The following is a 14,243-nucleotide window of genomic DNA, read 5'->3' as shown; positions in this document are numbered from 1 at the left end:
GGAATCAGGCTCACTGACTTCAGTCTATATTACAAAGCTACAGTAATCAAGACAGTATGGTACTGGCACCAAAACAGAAATATAGATCAATGGAACAGGATAGAAAGCCCAGAGATAAATCCATGCACATATGGTCACCTTATCTTTGATAAAGGAGGCAAGAATATACAACGGCGAAAAGACAGCCTCTTCAATAAGTGGTGCTGGGAAAACTGGACAGCTACATGTAAAAGAATGAAATTAGAACACTCCCTAACACCATACACAAAAATAAACTCAAAATGGATTAAAGACCTAAATGTAAGGCCAGACACCATCAAACTCTTAGAGGAAAACATAGGCAGAACACTCTATGACATAAATCACAGCAAGATCCTTTCTGACCCACCTCCTAGAGAAATGGAAATAAAAACAAAAATAAACACATGGGAGCTAATGAAACTTAAAAGCTTTTGCACAGCAAAGGAAACCATAAACAAGACAAAAAGACAATCCTCAGAATGGGAGAATATATTTGTAAATGAAGCAACTGACAAAGGATTAATCTCCAAAACATAGAAGCAACTCATGCAGCTCAATAAAAACAAACAACCCAATTCAAAAATGGGCAGAAGACCTAAATAGACATTTCTCCAAAGAAGATATACAGATTGCCAACAAACCCATGAAAGAATGCTCAACATCATTAATAATTAGAGAAATGCACATCAAAACTACAATGAGAGATCATCTCACACCAGTCAGAACGGCCATCATCTAAAAATCTACAAACAATAAACGCTGGAGAGGGTGTGGAGAAAAGGGAACCCTCTTGCACTGTTGGTGGGAATGTAAATTGATACAGCCACTATGGAGAACAGTATGGAGGCTCCTTAAAAAAACAAAAATAGAACTACCATATGACCCAGCAATCCCACTACTGGGCATATACCCTGAGAAAACCATAATTCAAAGAGTCATGCACCAAAATGTTCATTGCAGCTCTATTTACAATAGCCAGGACATGGAAGCAACCTAAGTGTCCATCAACAGATGAATGGATAAAGAAGATTTGGCACATATATACAATGGAATATTACTCAGCCATAAAAAGAAACAAAATTGAGTTATTTGTAGTGAGGTGGATGGACCTAGAGGCTGTCCTACAGAGTGAAGTAAGTCAGAAAGAGAAAAACAAATACCATATGCTAACATATATATATGGAATCTAAAAAGAAAGAAAATGGTATGAATAATCTAGGGGCAAGATGGGAATAAAGATACAGACATACTAGAGAATGGACTTGAGGATAAGGGGAGGGGAAAGGGTAAGCTGGGACAAAGTGAGAGAGTGGCATGGACGTATATACACTACCAAATGTAAAATAGATAACTAGTGGGAAGCAGCCACAGAGCACAGGGAGATCAGCTAGGTGCTTTGTGACCACCTAGAGTGGTGGGATAGGGAGGGTGGGAGGAAGGGAGATGCAAGAGGGAAGAGATATGGGGACATATATATATGTATAACTCATTCACTTTGTTATAGAGCAGAAACTGACACACCATTGTAAAGCAATTATACTCTTATAAAGATGTTAAGAAAAAAAATCTGCTGTATCATCAGCAATTTATCATGTTCTAGAGTTACGATGGACCTCAAAAGTGACAGAAATTGAAACACAGAATAGAAAACAGAATTGGATAAGGACACACAATCTCCTACCACCTTATTCAAAAAGCCACTTGGTATCTCCTTTTGGCTGTTAAGCTTTATCCTCCCATGACTGTTCTCTTTTACTGAAAATGGCAAACTCATCTTCTATTATCCCATACAAATCTTGAAGGGCCTTCACATGATTTGACAGCTTTGATCTTTCTAACAGCAGACAGTGTTGCTATTTTTTATCCTCACTAATAATAATGACAGCACTATATGAGACCAAATTTTTTGTCTTAAGTCAGATAGTATAGGGCAAAGCCACAATTTCATTACTCAGAAATATTTATTGAGCATCTACCATGAACCAGGTATTATTTTAGACATTGGGGATATACTGGTAAACAAGACAGGAAAAAAATCCCTGCCCTCATGGAGCTTAGATTCTAGTGTAGGTGAAACATAATGAACAAGTAAATTAAAAATTTCACATATTTGGAGGAAATCAATACAGTAGTGAGGTCGAGAACATGAAGGAAGATTTACTTTAAGCCTTTTAGTCAGGGAAAGCTGTTGGTGGACAGATAACTGAGATGATAAGTAAAATTTGAGAAGGAGTCAGGCTTACAAACTTCTGGGGGAAGTGAATTCCAAAGACAGGGAGGAGTAGGTGCAAATGTGGTCAGCAGTATTAAACCTGCAGTCTCCAGATTCTCAATCCAGTGCTCTGTCCAAAATCACTGTTGACTCTTTTCTCCACCTCTGTTTAGAGAAGGTGCTTGTAGATAAACTTCTGTTTATGTGAACCCCATATTTATTGGTACTTCAGATGTGCCTCCAGAATGACTCATTCCATTTATAACGTGCCACCATCTGGTACTCCATATATCCATGATAGTGGAATTGGAAGAGGAGGGCTTTTTCATTTATCTTCCAACATTGCTGCATGCCCAGTGTGTTAACATACGGCCCAATTAGCTAGAACAGGGCACTAATGAGGCCAGTTGTAAATTCAATTTTTGTATGGGCCGCTTAGCTTTTTATTTTGTTCTGGCTGAAGGTTCGCTCTCCAACTGATTGATTACAGTCTTATTAGTCCCCTCTAGGTTAGCCACTCTGCCAGCGTTTTTGGTGGACCTCCCCCTCTCCCCTTACCCCTATTCCTATTACAGGACCCTCCACAGAGTAGTTGTTTAATTAATGTCAGTTTGTTTCATCTTTTAAAAATTATGTACAGAAAGGACTTGAAGAAAGTTGATTTGTTGTACATCATATATTACGATCTGTATGAACTGTTTCTTTAAAAAAAACTTTCTGAGGGATTGTAGTACTGAAATCCTTAGCACTATATAGTGTACCTATCTTCTCTCTCCTTTACAAAGCATATGCTCCAACCCAACGTTTTGGATCCAAGGCTTATTTCATTTATATCCTTTTATGCCTAGATCCACCTGTGCTTCAAGGAAAATTTGAATGCTACTTCTTTTGTGAAGCTCTTCATGATTCCGCCTCCTTTCTTAAAACTCCCATAAGATGTTGTTATCTGTCCACATTTCTTTCATGGCATTTGTCACATCCTGCTTTGTGTCATTTCTGTGTATCTCTTAACCTCTTCACAGTCCTTAGCTTCTTGAGTGAGGGTTCAATCTCTAAAATCCACTTAAAACCACAAAAGAACCTACTTCTCAGGGGAAGAGCATTAACCTTAAAGGCATTCAGAACTGGGTTCAATTTTTTTCTTCACCTCTCCTATTTAAAAAAAAAAAACATTTTCCTTAGATTCTGTTAGTTTCAGTTTTATCATCTGAGAAATAAGTGTGTAATAATGTGTACTTATTGTAATGACTGAATAAGGTGATGCATGCAAAGTCAGTGTTGTGTAAGATTCTAATTCTGCCTCTTAGCTCTGCAATTTAGGAAAATTATTTAACCTGCCTTAACTTCAACTTTATCTGTAAAATATAAAAAGTGATGACCCTGATCTTTTAAACTTAATTTGGAAATTAAACGAGTATGAAGTACCTGACGTAATTCTCAGCACATAGTAACAATTCAATAAAAGCTAATTCTTTGTTTTTGCTGCTGTTGCTGTTCCTATATGACAATCACAGTGCCCGATACATAGTAGAAACTCTATAAATAATATTTATTGAATATTGTAGTTAATACTCAAATTACTGGGTATTGATTATGTGCTTAGACTATGTGCTAGGCCCTCTGCTTAACATGAGACACAAAAGTGAACACTAAAGATGTTGAAGTTTATAGATTAGCCAATAAAGCACACATTAAACATATCATTTAATCCTGCATATAAAATATATTCAACGCATGGAGTTGCATAAATTTAAGATTTTACGGGTGAATGACATATACAGGGGAGAAGTCAGAATTCCCTGAACAAATTCTGGGCCTGATATTGCTGTGTTACTGCATGAAAGAATCTTTTATTTTTTTTAAGAAACCTGAATTTTTCTGTAGATAATAAACCATCAAATTTGGAAACCCAGTCATTTTCTAGATTTGGCTCAAAAGGCAATAAATTTGAAGAATGCAAAACACATTTACTGGGCAAAACTCTCTCCAAGAACCAAAACAAAATGGAAAAGGGAGCATTGCTAGCAGTTTTCCCCCATTTTTTATTGCTTATACAAACTGCTTTTGCAGGAGGTACTTTGGACAACTGAATTATGAGCCTTAACTTTAGCACTGCTCATCAATTTATCTTCTGTGACTCAACAGGATCTGACTGGAAGCCAAGGTCATAATTCAGTTGTTCTCAACACATAATATCAAGGGGAAGGAAAGCATCGTGCAAATGAAAACTTGGAAAGTACAATTCTGTAGAAGGATTTTTCTCCCCGTCTTACCTTTACAAAGAAGATTTTTAAGACTTTCTAGTCAGAAGTATTGTGGCACTGGAGGGAGATGAATTTAAGAAAGAAAACAGAAGGAATTCTTGCTTTCTACTACATGAATCATGTTTTAAATCACTCCTCAAATCGTTATTCTCCTTCCTTTACAGGTTGACATAGCGATTTTACTCCCCAAAGTAGAAATAATTAATCAGCACCGTATTGATAATACCTGGTTAATGTTTTAACCTTCTTAGCAATCTATTTTTATACAATTCATACAATGCAAGTTGACTTTCTTCTGTAATTATCACTTAGAAGGAAGCTCTAGTGTGTGCATGTTTCACATGTGTTAAAAAATCTAAGAAATATTTTAAACAAATAGTGTTATCACATGTCAATCTGATGAAACCAGAAAGAGTATGTATTCTTAATACACCATTAATTAATGTATGCACTTGCTTATAAAATGAAGAATGTATATTGTTAACAGATTGTGTTTCTTCAATAATGCTATTACTTATATAGGCATTTGGGATTAATGAATATCAGAGAGAGAGAGAGAGAGAGATACAGAAAGAAAAAAAAAAGAAAAGGCAGAAAAAAAGGCACCCATCGTTTTTACCATAGTGCCATAGTACCAAACAAATACTCATAGCATCTTGTATTTTACTTGTCCTTTTTTTTCATTTCTTTTCTTTCTTATTTTGTCTTTGACCAATGTTTCTATAATTCTTGTGTTCTACTTTGTACACAATTTTTGTATCCTGCTATTTAAATTTAATATTATAATATAAGCTTTTTCTCATGGTATTACAATTCCTGAAAATATAATTTTCATGGATCTCCAATATCTTGTAGAATGTATGCAAATGTGGTAGGAGCGATAGAAGTTCTCTGTCTCCAGCCCTTGGAATCCCTCCATTTTCACTCTTGGTTGGGAAGATAACATCTAAGCACAATAATTGGTTGAACTTATGCTGTGTATGGAGTGAAGTAGAGTGTCTTAGAGACTCCATGGTGAAGGCTCCACTATCTCCAACCAAAGTAGCAGTGGCGTGAAATGGAGCTTACCAGCTCATGTACAAAGTAGGACAATAAAGCTAGGCCCTAAAGGGAGAAAGGGAGGAAAGCCAGAGGAGGTGGAAGAAAAGGAACCTAGGCATTTCTGGGTGTCCAGAGGAAGAAGACATATGAAGGGGCAGCTGACTAGGAAGAGTAAAGGGACTCTGGTATATTTATAACTATAACAATGTAAATTTAGATCCTCTGAAGACTAACTGAATTCAAATGCCTTCCCAGCAGTTGCAAAATATAAGAGCAGACATGACAACTTTTATTTAAACAACAGGCTTTGAATGAACATTGCTTGTTTACAAACTCTATAGTCTATAGGTTTAAAGTGTTCTCCATGTCTGGGGTAGGATGGGGCAGGGGAGAGAAGAAAAAAATCTCACCCCAAATAGTTGTAGACTGTCCCTTTTTTATCTGAGCTCAATTCATATTTTGCTTTGCTGTAGGTTATTTATATCATTGTTTGCATATCTACCTCCCCTACAAACCTGATAGTACAAAACATTGTGCTTACACACACACACACACACACACACACGCATTTTCCTTCTTTCTGATAAATGACACATTGATTTGATTATATCATTAAAACTTTTGTCCACACATTAATGAAACAATGGAACAAATACTGCCCAGAGAAATGGTTGGAATGTAAAACAAAGAAACAAAAGATAGCCACTTTTCAAAAATATGGTTTGTGTCTTGATTTAAATCCCTGATATACAGAAAATGTCACTTGAAACACCCAGTGCCCAGCAAATGCAGGGAAATGAGTAACTACTCATCATTTGGCCAAAAGCTTTCTCAGCAATCAATGCATGAACGATTAAAAGGTTGGGAGGTGGGGATGGGCGTTGTTCGTTGGAGGGAAGAGCTGATCCAAGGGGAGAGTCCCTTGGAAATTCATTAGAGCCTGGTTGGAAGTCAAAAATAAAGAACCTAAAATGATCCTGTGCTCCCTGACCCACACCACACAAATGACGATGGAATGCATTTGTGAACCTTTCCTGATGCCTCCATCCTGAATTAATCACTCTTCCTACCCTGAACACATGGCAATTTGCTTCAAACCCCATTTGGAATGTGTATTGCACTGGCTTCTTTTAAACTTAGTTGTATTCTTGCCTATCTTTCCTACCGAACTGTAAGATTTTCCAGGCTATAATCCTTATCTGCAAGCCTACCCCTGGTTTTCAGTCTGAAGTGCTGTGTATTTAATTGATATGAATTATTTAAAATTAAAATGTGATTTCTTCAAACATAATAGATTATTCATATTTGATAAAATGTATGGAATGTTCAAGCTTTTTTAATATTATTGCTGATAGGACCAGCTTTTTTGTGAAAAGGGAAAGCATATGTGTCATATTTGTGAGTAAGGAAGTGACTGAGAGAAACAGGCAGACCAAGAGACAGAGAAACAGAACAGGCTCTGTATGTCTTCAAGATTTCTGTTTTAAGGTTAGCCTTTAATTTGATATTAAAATAGTTATATTGTATAATTTCTCAGATCTATTAGCTCATTTGAGTTAAAACATGGTTTATATTAATCAGCATATAAGTGATTCAGGAAAACAAAGGTAAGAATAAAGAATATGATACAGAGTACAAATAATAAACTGTTCAAAACAGAAAGGACTAAGGCATTATTCCAAAACCAACCCACCACATACAATTACAGATTTAATTTTTTTTTTTAAGATTGAGTTCTATTTGGTTCATTTGGGGAAAAGCAAAAATATTTCCACTTCCAAAAATACACTGAAAACCACTGACAGTTTCTTTCCTTCTCTAACAATTAGTGTATCAATGACAAAGTTATTATCATTTGGGCACATTAATTTGAGTAACTATCAGTAATCTATGGAGCATGATAGTGTTATTATGATTCCTTTCAACAAAATGAAATGACACTAATAAGAATAATGATGTTCTAACATTTGCATCATATGATAGCTTACAAAGCATTTTCACATGTTGAACTCCGTAATAATACCTAACATGTTTTGAGTACTCACTGTCTGCCAGGCATAAAGCTAATTTTTGGTAGATTACTGCCTTTAATTCTACATCAATACCATACAGTTGGCATTCCTATCATCATTCCAATTTAACTGATGGGAAAGATGTATCTCAAGTCATCTCAAAGATGACTTGCCAAAGGTTACACAGTGGTTGATGTAGGTTTGGTTTTTATTTTAATTTTTAAATTTAAATACACAAGTTGATATATAATATTATATAAGTTACATGTGTACAATATAGTGGGTCACAATTTTTAAAGGTTATACTCCATTTATAGATATTATACAATATTTTCTATATTCCCTGTGTTGTGCAGTATATCCTTGTAGCTTATTATATACCTAATAGTTTATATCTTTCTACCCTACCCGATATTGCCCCTCCCCCTTTCCTCTCCCCACTGGTAACCACTACTTTGTTCTCTGTATTGGTGAGCTTCCTTGTTCTGTTATATTCACTAGTTTGTTGTATTTTTTTAAGATTCCACATATCAGTGATATCATACAGTATTTGTCTTTCTCTGACTTGTTTTACTTAGCATAATGCCCTGCAAGTCCATTCATGTGGTGCTAATGGCAAAATTTCCATCTTTTTTAAGTTGAGTGGTATTCCATTGTGATATATATATATCTATCTCAATCACATCTTCTTTATCTATTCATCTGTTGATGGACACTTAGGTTGCTTCCATATCTTGGGAACTGTAAATAATGTTGCTATGAACATCAGGGTGCATGGAACTTTCCAAATTAGTGTTCTTGGTTTTTTCAGATATATACCAAGGAGTGGAATTGCTGTTTTTTTCATATATATATATCAAAGAGTTCTATTTTTAGTTCTTTGAGAACCCTCCATACTGTTTTTAACTGTGGCTGCACCAATTTACATTCTAATCAACAGTATATGAGGATTCCCTTTTCTCCACATTCTCACCAACATTTGTTATTTGTGTTCTTTTTGATGCTAGCCATCATGACAGGTGTGAGGTGATATCTCATTGTGGTTCTGATTTGCATTCCCCTGATGACGTTGAACATCTCTTCATATGCCTGTTAGCCATCTGCATTTCCTTTTTGGAAAAATGTCTATTCTGTTCTGCCCATTTTTTAATTGGGTTGTTTGGGTTTTTTTTGATGTTGAGTTGTGTGATCTGTTTATATATGTTAGACATTAACCCCTGATCAGTCATATCATTTGCAAATATTTTCTCCAATTTAGTAGGTTGTCTTTTCATTTTGTCAATGGTTTCCTTTGCTGTGAAAAAGCTTTTAAGTTTAATTAGGTCCCATTTGTTTATTTTTGCTTTTATTTCCTTTGTTTTAGGAGGTGGATCCAAAAAAATATTGCTATGACTTATGTCAAAGAGTGTTCCACTTGTTTTCCTCTAGGATTTTTATGGTATCTGGTCTTACATTTATATCTTTAATCCATTTTGAGTTTATTTTTGTATATGGTGTTAGATAATGTTCTAATTTCAGTCTTTTACATGTAGCCATCCCGTTTTCCCAGCATCACTTATTGAAGAGACTGTCTTTTCTCTATTGTATATTCTTGCCTCATCTGTCCATAGATTAATTGACCATAAGTGTGTGGGTATATTTCTGGGCTTTCTATTCTGTTCCACTGAATTATGTGTCTGTTTTTGTGCCAGTACCAAACTGTTTTGATTACTGTAGCTTTGTAGTATAGTCTGAAGCCAGGGACTATGATTCCTCCAGCTCTGTTCTTAAGATTGGCTTGGCTATTCAGGGTCTTTTGTTTTTCCATACAAATTTTAAACAAAGGTAGTTTATTTCTACTTTTAAATACTATGGTATACAGCCTCCCTTAAAATAATATTGCCATTAAAGTTTGGTTAGGAAATAAATATTTAATCCATGTCTATTACCTTTTGAATTTTAAGCTATGTTTTTTAAAATAGTATTTTATGTTTATAAAACAATGCAAAATAAGTAACATTATCCTCATTGTGTAGATGATAAAACTAAGGCAATGCTAGGGTGACTCATAGTTAAAACTGGCATAGTTGGCACTCAAATTCCTGTTGTTTGACACTGAACCCTAGAATCTTTCCACTGTGGCTTATTGAAGAGCACAAATGAGTTTCAAATGTGCCAAAAGAAGAATGAAGGTTTTAGATATAGAAGACTCTTCAAAATGGGAAAATATTAGGGAATTTACATCTGGAAAACAAAGGTTCTTATGGGAATACCTCAATCCAAGGAGAAAAAGACTTGACTTCATCATCTCTATAGTCAAGTTTTAGCAACTGCACCCCATATAAGTTAGAAAGGAAAAGGTTTTGTTATTGTTGTTGTTTTTAAAGTTGTTAAAGCACTGTCATATAGTGAATTAAATTCAATCCACTGAATGGCACAAATACAACTATCAAATACTAAGAGAGAAGAGTTTGTTGGTGATGCACAGTCTCTCAGATTTGTTACCAGCTTTGACCTTGTACCTTTAAGATACACAGACTAATCTTTATACAATGAGTTAGGACTATTTTAGAGTTAAAGAAGATCCCTCTCTATGTAAGACAGTCACCAAAATTCACCAATCTCCTTCCATTTTGTTTCAACTGTTTCATATTTTACTCTCACTTTAATGGCTTCAACCCTGTTCTTTTTGATGTGAAATAGCTTCCTAAATTTTGATTTTAGGTGGCTTCTAAGAACTTTGGTGACACACTCTCTCTGGGTCTTGCATTCCTGGCTTCTTTGGTTAGAGCAGTAGAACTAAGTGGAATTGACCAAATACTTCAGGCTCTTAGCTGTCTAGGCAAATGTTGGATTGAGTTTTCCCATTCTCTTTGAAATTGGGTGTGGGAACGTGACTTGTTTTTTTCTAAGAAATGAGAGATGAAGTGATATGTCACTCCTGGATGAAAATTTAAAGAGGGAGGCCACAATTCATCAGATTGCCTTTGTACCGCTGTGGTTAATGTAGAAGTACATTTAGATAAAATGTCTTTCAGCCTGGATCCCTGAATTGCCACAATGAATAGGACCCTTATTTTAGTCCCCACAACTAAAGCTAATAACTGAGATTTGGGGGTTCTTTGTTACTTGGACATACCTAAACATATATTCTGTTACAGGGAGATTAACTGACCTTAATACTGGCATTTCAAACAAAACTTTCTGGTCTCTATCTGTTCCTGTCCATCCCAACCCTTAATGTGTATGGATTCTTAATTCATGGATATACATAAGCATTAATTGCCACAAATGCTAAAACCATTCAAGTTAAACACTTATTTTTTCAACAATTATTTTTATGCCCAGAGTCATTTCTACTGTTTCAATAATTTTACCCTTTTCAAACACCCACTTGTTACCCTCTTACTTTTATGACAAAGGAGAGTGTGCATAAGGATATTATGCCTCATAAAACTGCATATTATAACAATGTCTATGGAGAAATATATTTTCCTGAGATTGGAGGTACTTATCATTTGTGGAGTTCAAGTGTAGCACCAAAATCAACCTTTTTAGATTCATTTAACATAAATGCAACTTTTCTCTTTCTAAAACCAAAGGCTGGAAACTACCTACACAAATCTTCATAATGTATCTTTGACATCAGCTAGCACTTAAAAAACATTCTGATGTGTTAAGAATAAAGGAATCAGAGATATGCTGATTGAAATTTCCATTGAAGTTGAACATTTTAAAGAAAAAGACAAGAAAGAAAAAAAGTTGGGGGATGCATGTTGTTCTTTGCTTCACACAGAACATTTGAAAATCTGCCTGTCCTCTTATTTTTATTTATTTAAATTAACAGCAGCAGCATTCACTGCCATCTGGTCCACAGGCAAAGTGAGCTAATTTAAAAAAAAAAAAAAAGGAACTTCAAACTATCATTTAAACCTTTTAAAATAATTCAGCCAATACAAGGGTTGAGAAAGCATCACTAGGATTGGCAAACCAGAGGAACTAGGTCCCAGGGGTCAGTAAATCTGGATTTAGCCAGAGCTAAATGTGTGTTGAGAAAATTTTGATGGAGACTTCCCCAGGGGTAACTGTACATTCCCAAGGAAGAACTTAGAATGGAATGAAAACTGGGCTGCACCCAATGCTAAATTCAACTATTTGGAAGACTTTCCACCCTTTTATCTCCCCAGCTCAGATTATAAACTTTGTTAGCAGTTTCAGTTTTTGGTGTTTTTGTCCCTACATAGTACTCCAATTTGAAATCTTATTCCACATTGGGAATACATCCCATCAAAGCAACAGCATCCTATATTCATTTTGCATTCTATATAGGTCATTGAGTTTTTCATTTAGTTTGAAATGTCTTGAAGCCCTCATCAAAGGTGATGCTAAAAGAACAATTTTTTTTTTTTGCGGTATGCGGGCCTCTCACTGTTGTGGCCTCTCCCGCTGCGGAGCACAGGCTCCAGACATGCAGGCTCAGCGGCCATGGCTCACGGGCCCAGCCGCTCCGCAGCACATGGGATCTTCCCAGACCGGGGCACGAACCCATGTCCCCTGCATTGGCAGGCGGACTCTCAACCACTGCGCCACCAGGGAAGTCCAAGAACAATTTTAATAAGTCATCTAGTGCTTCTCTCAGCCCACACATATTTTTGGCAGCACAGGAATATTGCTTTCTGCCATCTGTGCAGAATAGAATTTGGATTTTTGTTCAGGGTCAGTTAGAATGTGCCTAAGACCCAATGTGTAGCTAGGCTTTGATTCTTGCTCTAAACTTTTGGTATGTGTTGTTTAGAATTTAAAGTGGTTTCACTAAAATCTTCTCTTTCTTTTCTGTAGCTGACATATTGTACTAATAAAGTTTAAAATAAATTCTTTTCAGTAGTAGTTGGTTGTTTTGTTTTTATGGCGATCTAATCTAACAGCATTTCATTCAGTTTGTTTTGAAGATACACTCTGGGAGAGGAATAATTTAAGGATCCACGACAGTCGTCGTATACACCAAGGTATAAACACAAAATCTGACTGAGGAATGTCTATGCACCAAGCAAATTTCTCAGTAATATTTGTGCTTGATATTTTCATTCCCATTCTGACAGATGAAGAAACTGAGGCTCAATAATGATACACAACTAGTAAGAAGTAGAATTAGGCTGTTAACTTAGGTTTGTGTTGTGCCAAAGCTCATGTTCTACTTAAAGAAACATGCTCCAATAATATTCACTTCTTTTCAATAAAGATGCATAAGTTCCTATTATTTGCTGAGGACTATACTGAGTTCCTTGGGAAGAAAGAAATTGAAACAGGAGGTCTCATTCTTTCAGAATTTTTAAATATAAATGAACAAGGTAGCACACATAGGAAGTAACCTCTATATTACTGCAAGGATGTTCTTTCTCAAACACAAAGCTACTTACATACCATTTTGTTGAAAAATGTCTTTAGTGTCTTTCTGTCTACAGGATAAAGCCTAAATTATTTAACATGACATTAACTGAACCTCTGCCCATTTCTCCAACTTTATTTCCAATATGCTAATGTCTTTATAGCCTACATTCCAGCTACCCCAAACTACTTGTGCTTTCTGGAATGTGACTTTTTGTCACTATCCTAAAATTTTGCTGTTCTGATTTTTCTATCTGGGATTTCTTTCCATCATTTTAAAGGCAAGGTTTTGTCAAGAATCATCTGAAACAGTACCTCTTTCATGGATTATGCTTTCTATCATCTGTAAACCACATCCATGCTTCTTCAACATAGCTTCAACATAGCTATGGCAGCTACAGCTTATGTTTACATACTTTCTTCCTGGGTAGATTGAATTTTACAGTCTCAGGGCCATGTTCAGGGTATGTGGTAGAATTACAGCCATTAAATATTCTTTTAATAAGCAAAAAACTGAGAACAGCAGAGAGAGGGTGGGTGAAAGGACCATCCAAATCTCTTGTAGGAGACCAATAGGAAGCCCCGCAATAAATCTTATGAAAATTCAAAGCAAATAAATTCTATCATCATAAAGATTAGCTAGTTAATCTTTAACTAGGCTTCCATTAAAATAGTAGACACGTATCAGTAAAAATGACACAGGTCACTTTAGCTACCATGTACTCAGAGAGGGGGATTCCAACAGAAATTTTCTTTAAAATACAACAAACACACTTTAGTTATTGTGAATGAGAGAGAAAAGTACAGCTGTCCACACTGACATCTCAACTCTGGTCTATACACAGACAGACACACACACACACGACGAGGGTCTCATACAGACAGACACACACGCATGCACATGCCATGTGCACACACTCTCTTTTAAAATAGATTTTGGTGCTTATAAATACAAGATGACCAATATTATACATGTTACAACAAATTTTGATTGTACTTCTTATATTTCTTTGGTGTTTCCTTTTCTCTCTCTTTTTATTTATTCAGTTAGTTATGGCAGTAACTGTAACAGTCATTTAGTATCACCTCTGCTTCAGTAAATTACCTTGCTTTATCCCGGGGGCGGGGGAAAACAACTAAAACTAAAAGAAGAATGTAATAAGCCCTAGAACAATATATACATTGCACTGAGATAGGATTAGCTCCTTCAGAAAGTGGTAGGGTTTAGCACAAGAGGTATGAGAGTGGACCGACCTCCAGGGATCTTCTTAATGGGAGATTGCCACTAGGGAAAAAAAAAAAGAAAAACAGGAAAAAAGAAAGCATGGT

Source organism: Mesoplodon mirus (assembly GCF_964341445.2).
Source record: "Mesoplodon mirus genome assembly, chromosome: 19".
NCBI lineage: Eukaryota > Metazoa > Chordata > Mammalia > Artiodactyla > Ziphiidae > Mesoplodon > Mesoplodon mirus.
Note: the sequence above shows the minus strand (reverse complement) of the source record.